We start from the raw sequence: 7,748 nt of genomic DNA, 5'->3' as shown, positions 1-7,748 counted from the left end.
TCAATATTTACAAGAGAGATCCTGGATGCTTTTCAAGTCTCACTTAGCAAATCTTGTGATACAGAGGGACAAGAGCTATCCTGCAGGGTTCTTTCTAAGAAAAAGCTTCTGGCATTAATTAGACCTGGAAGCAAGGACGCAGCAGAAAACAGCCAGAACTGTGAACTGGAAAATCTGATGTCCTCATTTGTGGTCTTCTAACACCAGGCACACACACATACACTAGAAGAGACTGTAGTTTATAGTGCTCATGTGTTTATGGCACAGCATAACCCACTTTTAAATGCATGCATCCCCACAAAAATGGCTCTTCACCAATTCCTGAGACCTCCATGAGGCTAAAGGGCAAGGGCAGGTGATCTATGGTAAAAACGGATGCTTTTGAGGTAATGTGTGGCTGAGCAAAGTGTTCAGAGAGTTTAATAATATGCAAAGCATGAAAAATGAAGTTTTGCTAATTTACATTGCAAATGGAAGCTGATTTGCATTTAAATTGGACCTGTCAAGTGTACTAATATCAATCAAATAGCTGTGAAAATAAAACTGAAGTTACAAATAAATCATTCATTTATATGAATGTTGCTTTTACATGAATTGTTATTTACTTTTTTTTTGAATCAATTTGAAGATGTAAGATGCTGAAAAAATGAAATACTGTGGTTTAAGCTTGTAAGTCTGAGAGCCCTGGGTTGCAATGTGGTTGTTTAGAAAAGCATTACGAGCCAAAAAGCATGGAAACACATAGTCTCAAGCCCCTCATCTGTGTTGTGCTTGTGCAAGTCCTAACTTCAGCTTCAGCCACTGGACCAGCCTACAGTGAGCATCACACAAGTGAGGAATACTGACCTTTTTGTACAGTGATTTCCCTTGTACAGCTGCAGCTCACTTAGTGAAGGGTGGGACAAATAAATGGTGGAAGAGGTTTGAGTTGGTTTGCAGCACTGCCTTCTTTCTTGCCAACCTTTTGCCAGAAATTTCAGCCTTCTCCAGCTTGCCTGCACATAAACATAGAATCGCAGAACTATTAAGGTTGGAAAAAACCTCCAAGATCACCAAGACCAACTGATCCCCACCATGCCCGCTACCTGTGTCCCTCAGTGCCACATCCACACACCTCCAGAGGTGGTGACTCCACCACCTCCCTGGGCAGCCTGTTCCAGTGAAGCAACACCAGTCTTTCTGAGAAGAAATTGTTCCTAACATCCAACCTGAACCTCCCCTGGTTCAACTTGATGCCACTACCTCTTATTCTAAAATGCTAGAAATGCTGAATTCTGCATGTAGGATGGGACAGCCTAAATGTCTGGATCTATTTACATATAGGCTCTCCTCTCAAACATAGTATTTGGTATGAGTGGCTGTATAGAGCTCCCTGATTCTGAAAGGGCCCCACTAAAACTGCTGTTGAAAATACTCCAACTAAAGCAGGTCACTCTGGGAGAGCTGCATGATGAAATGATTGTGCATGCAGTTGTGCTGTAAGACTTGAGAGGTATACACCTCCCAGTGAGCTTTTGAGGCTCTGCTGTCGTGTCTGCACCTGGCTGCAGGAAGACAGTATTTGAAGCCACAGCATCACAAACTGCCAGGCCAGGTTATTCTGGTTCACGACATGGAATCTGGCACAGTTACATGATCACACTAGGTTCACAGTGGTTCTGTGTTTGCACAGTTCTGGTTCATTAGCTGGCCTTGGCGATAATTACTGTTTCTCTCTGTCAAGCTGCCTTATGTGCAGGCTGCCAGATGCTGGCCTGTACATCCCTGCTGATCCTGCCTTCTGCTTCCAAGATGAGCTGCCTTTAGCATGGGTCCTCAAAGGTAACCATTTTTTTCCCTCTTTGCAGCTGGTGGCTGACCTTTTGATCATGCACACTGAAAAGTGGTAAAGTCACTGGCAGCTTGCAGCAAAGTCAGCCTTCCTGCTGCTCTGCTGGGCCCCTCTCTTTCCCACAGAATGAGTGTGGAGGCTGCTGGAGCTCACAGCAGAAGAACCATAAGTGGTTGGTGAACTTCATAACAGGGAAAATGATGTTCAAGGAGTCTGTGCTGATCTCAACTCTGGTCTGGTGATCCCACAGAACATGCATGCAGATTCTTATGTGACGAAAAGTGGGGTTGTTGGCAGCCAAATGTGCCAACCTGTATCTTTGCACTTCTGTGTGTGCTAAGTTAATACGCTTGCCCGCTCTTCTTGCCCTGCCCTTCTCCTTTGTATTGTTGACTATGGCTATGTGGGCAGACCCAGGAACACTATCCTTGTTACTCCAGTGCCTGGCTGAGTCTCTCCAAGACAGAGAACTCACATGTGAGCAGGTACTGCAACAAATAGGAAATATCTGTCCAAACAACAAATTAAAATGCAATCAAGCACTAAGAGCTAACAGGAAGAAACAATAAGAGTAAGTCAAAACAGCAAAAGTGATATCATTCCTAGCAGGTACAAAACACTCTATGTTTTCTGCTACCTATAGCAAGAGCATTTCAAGGAAGTTTTAGTAGTGCAGAGTTTTTGATGAGCTCAGGCAGTCAAAGCTGGAAAGGGAAGGAAAAGGGTAAAAGAAAGGAATGGGAAAGTGAAACAGTGAGTTTCTTGTTTCACTGTACTGATGAAATTTCTGATCTCTGCCTAGCTCAGTACAGTGGTGGAAAATGGGTGCTGGTGTCCCTCCCTGTCTGAATGAGGAGTTGGCCAGTGCTCCTCATTCACACTACTGGCAATGTGGACGGTAGCAAGCAGGAGGCAGAGAAGGAAAGTACTGCAGCCCCCTTATGTTCTTTACCCCCCAGTAATCCCAAGAATTGCACAGGGACAGTCTGCTGTCAGCACAAGTCTGGGATGTTGAGCACAACCCTTCAGCAGCACAGTCTGGACTTGGGGTGCCTCAGAGTGCCCTACTGTGTTCATCTGAATATCCCAGCAGGTTCATTCAAGGCTCATCTGTGTCCTAGTGTCCCCGCATAATGAGACTGCATCTACCCAGTGTTAAACAGGGAACAGCTGGAGACAGATGATTGGGTTATTTGCTTGTTGCCTGGACATTTTGTTTGCTTGCTTGAAGTCTGACAAAACAACCTTCCAGTTCTTCCGGAGGCTGGTTTGTGTTAAGCCTGTGTATTGTGTGCTGCTTTTGAAAACTGGTGTTTCATAACTCTGCAACCGAGTGTCGTATTTCTTCAGTAGCTTCAGTAGCATGGCTCTGTAATAGGGCAGTCTTCTCAGAAATTTCCCTGTCATGAAGCCAGTGGGACTGAAGCAGGCAAGAGCAGCCTGAACTGTTAGTGCCCAGTGTCAGAGGAACAGGTAGCCCTGGTGGTGGACCTCTTCCATGAGTTGGGCTGGCAAAGCACTGTCTGATGTTTATAGATAAGCTCAGGAGGAACCCACTCAGTTTCCCTGCCCATCACCTTCTCACCTTGGGTGAACCAGCACTGCCCTGCTGCAACCTCAAAGCGGAGGCCATTATAGCTGGGGATCTGGATCTTACTGTAACTTGCACGCAGCCTCTTGCTCCATTATTTCTGGACTTGGGTTTTTATTCTGAGTGGCTGGACAATCCTTCACCCTGTGGAAAAGGACCGTTTTTTTTTCCCACCACTTAGCACAGACATTTTGGCCACGGACAGCAGAGTTTTAAATCAGAATAGCCTGGTCAGGAAGCAGAAAGGGTGTTGTTGCCAGCTGATACTGGATAAGTAATATAAGGAAGAATGCAGATTTGGCCACTGCACTTGCAAGCAGTGCCGTAGGTCTAGTCATGAGCCTAGACGTGCAGGAAATGTGTTGCTCAGGGCCGCAGCGGCTGCACATCCTCAAATCACTGAAAAATGTCAGTGTGACACAGATGAGATCAGATCCGAGGCCTCACCTCCTGCTTCACAAAAATCATCCTTTTAATACCTTGCATTTCTTTGGGAATCACTTTGTCTAGCGCTGACCAGACCTGAGCCTGTTAGCCTTGGCAGACATAGACCTGGAGGAGGAGGAACAGGGAAAAAAAGAATAACCCTGCTGTCGATTCATCCCTCCTTGTTTATTCCACCAGAAATAGATTTGGCAGAGCACATTGGGAGTGAACTAATCAGCAGGGAATTAATTGGCATGCTTGCTAAGAGGCAGGAACAACATGGTGAACTAATTCGTGGCTGGATGGCTGGAGGGTTCAAGCAGCCAGAGTAGAACAGCGCATAGTGGAAAGTGTGACTAGGAGAAGGCGGATAGCTGTGCTGGAGGGGCTGAGCACTGCCTATAAGAACCAGCAGCAAAGAGAGATAGGGGTATCCCCATGGGCAGGGCTGCTTTCAAAGAGGCTCCATGCTCCTTCCCTTCCCTCGAGGCTACCATGCGTGGGGGGGACGGGCAGCCTGCAGGAGTGGGAGGGAGGGGCAGGAGAGGTGCAGCTGGAGCAAGCTCCACAAAAAAGCTGTGGGAACGCAAAGAGCAGGGAAATGACGAGGGACACGTCATTCAGTGGAAGCTGAAATGCAGAGGGGGTGGTAAGGAGAAGAGGAGCAGGCAGGCAGAGATTTGGAAGTCTCATCCCAGAAGGACTGTCCTCAAGACTGCAGGTAATGCCTGTATGCCCTTCTCTGCCTTCTTTTCCAGGAGTGCTTGCTTTCTTCCTGAGGAGGAGATGACTCTATGTGCACAGGAAAGAGCTTGTTGGGTTGACGGACTCAGGAGAGGAGAGAATGTGTGCACAGTGGTGTAGACTTGGAGGCTGGAAGATTGCTACCTACATTTCCAGAGAACAGAGGTTGAGAAAGAGTGAGCAGATCCTTTGAGGCAGACAGACAGACAGACAGACATGGAGAGTGCCAGAACTGTATTTGCCTATCCAGGGAGAGAGAGGGAATTTCTTAGGAGGGAGCTCTACGTGGAAGATGGAGATGAGACACATCCTGAAAAGGCAGGTACACTTGGAGAAGAGGAAGAAAATGTATATTATCTCCTCAAAATGTACTTGACCAATATCATGATTTACAGTGGATATGTGTTCTGCACCTGGATTTGGGTGCTCTGATCTCATGGAACATCCAGGTAGAAAATGAGCAGTGTAACTCTTAATTATATGCAAAAGCACTACTGTTACTCTGGTGTTAAGTCAAATTTATTGTCAAACTTGAAAACATAAAGGTATTGTTATGGCTGAGTAACCCAAAGAGGCATCTGAATGTGTACCAATGTACAGCATTTAACCCACATGCATCTAAACTGAGGGATTCTTCATAAGGGCTTTTGTAACAGGTGATATTCCAGATGTATCAGAGCAGCTGGGTTAACATTGTTGGCTCCGATTTCTAAATTGCTTTTGGCATTTTCCTTGCTGTTTCCACCATTACATAACACCACAGCCATATGCTAATGTTGATATTACCCCATTCTTTTGCTTGGAGAGCTAACAAATGCCACCTGCTTCATAGGGAGGGCTTGCGCCTTCTTTATTCTGAGCTTACAGACTTGGCAGCTCTCTCCTCTACAAAGCTCAAAGTCTTTTCAGAATCCTAGCTTGGGAGCTCCAGCAGAACTGGCATTAACTGAGATACTGTGTGCAGCTACTAAATGTTTTTTTATGCGTAACTGTTTCGTTTATAGCACCTAAAACTTCCTTGATCTTATACATAAAACAGAAAATTTCAGTGCTGCATGTGTAAGTAACATAACCTTATAATACCCTTAAAGTATTTTATATGGAAATAAAGACAGAAAAATTCTAGTAGACTCCAAAACATCCTTATTATATCTTGAGATTCTTTACAAAATTGAGAGTCTTATACTTACTTTGTTGTTTAAATGTCCATTACTATTATTGGGGATAGAAGTTATATTTTATGCATTTAAGACTTACCTGAGAACAAACTCCCTGATTCATTTAGAAGTATATTTTATTTCTCTGCAAATACCCCCAAATCCAGTATCACTCTTCAGCTTTAGTTTGAAAATAGCTTGAAAGGAACTTGGGAAAATTATGAGAGTAGAACAGGTCTCAAATGCAAACCACAAAGCTAATTCACTGGCAGCCCAATATTACAGCAAAAATTCCTTCATTTTATGTATCACCACAGTGACTGCTAGCTCTAACCAACAAAGCCCTCACCTCAAAGCAAGCATGTGCTTATCTAACACAATGGATGCTCACATATGGCATCAGGAGAGAGTATGTTCAGAGCATCTAGAAGTGCAAGGCAAAGGTTTCAATCCTCCTTGCTGCACAAGGGCAGGTGAGCTCTGAACCACTCTGCAACATCTCACATGTCTGAGGCAGGGATAGAACGTACTCCAAAAGGAAGCTGTGTTTGGCACCAGGAGAGCATAACCTGGATGATTCCCCAACATCCTAGCAGCCAGCACAGCCCATGGGCAGTAGGGAACTCAAGCCATTGCCTGCTTTCCCCTCTGTGCTGAAATCTGGGGTGGCTACCAATGAAATCTCAGTGCTCTGTTATTGTTCCCTGCTGTGTGCTTACTGGAAATGGAGTATAGCAGCCAGAGACAGAAGGGGTGAGTGACACTGGGGCACAGGGATGGGTGCTCAGATTCTGGCAGTGCTCCTTTGCTCTGGGGCAGGGATTCAGGCTTGGATAGTACAACAGCTATCCTGGCTGTGCTCAGGGTATTTGGCTTGTGGAGCTTTTCTATCTTGTTGGAGTGAGGAATTGAGAGATGAAAAGAAGAAAAAAACATTGTGTGAAAATAAGATGAGTGTCTCTCATTGCTTTCACATGAAGACAGTGAATCACCATGCTTACCCTGCTCCAAGGACAGAATAGGATGTAATTTTCTGTCAGAGAACATGCCATACTATTGTAATTAGTAGTAGCAGTAACAAGACTACTACCTCATTGTTATTCTCTAGATTTAGAAAAGAGCTTTCATCCAAAAATGTGTGAGTGTTTGTGAATCTGCTTTCTACCCTGACAGTATTTTCCAGTGCAACGCTGTGACAGTTTTGAAGACATACTTAGGCTTGGCATCTGGTTCCTATTACAAATGACCCTTCAGACTTTTTCTGCTAGAAACCTTCCTAGCAAATATCCAATTGCCTTCTACAGTTCCACCTAAGAGAGAGAAGACAGCTTGATTTCTGTGTAAGTATCTGAGATGTGGAAGCCTGGTTCAAAATGATTACAACCTGATGTTTATCCTGATATCAAATTACAGCAGGCGCTCAGAAATGTGGTAACAAAGCTACAAATAAACTGGTCCCTGAGGGACTCTGTGAACAGAGCATGTTGGTCTTGTGATCCATTTGGATGCTTGATGCTTTGAAAAGTTCGAGGTCAAGTCAGCTGGACTTTCAGTACTAGGTACGGGTGGAACTCATCACAATCCTGCTTTTATTAAATACAGAATGATCAAAGTATTCCAGCCCTAGGGTATTGAAACAGGTGGTATGTGGAAAGGGTAAGGAATGGCCAGACTCTTCAGGATGTCTCAAAATGAGCTGGAAGGCCACACTGTCTCCTTGTTGTTGGCAGCATTTTAAAATCGTTTGCAATTAGAGATATTGTTGTCAAGTAAGTCCCTTCCCATCAGGGAAGATTAAAAAGGGATGTGCAGCACATAGTCATCAAAAGAAAAAGAAAAAAAAAAAGTCCAAAGGCTTGAGTATTTATCTGGAAGACTGGAGAGGCAGAGGGGTTGAGGTGTCAGTGCAGATAGTTTCAAGAATGTCCATAGAGACTTTCTTCATGTGCCTCAGAGACATCATCAAACTTTCTCAGAGATCTGCATTCTGGCAGCTCAC

The sequence above is a fragment of the Lagopus muta genome, chromosome 1 (genome assembly GCF_023343835.1).
Source record: "Lagopus muta isolate bLagMut1 chromosome 1, bLagMut1 primary, whole genome shotgun sequence".
Lineage (NCBI taxonomy): Eukaryota > Metazoa > Chordata > Aves > Galliformes > Phasianidae > Lagopus > Lagopus muta.
Note: the sequence above shows the minus strand (reverse complement) of the source record.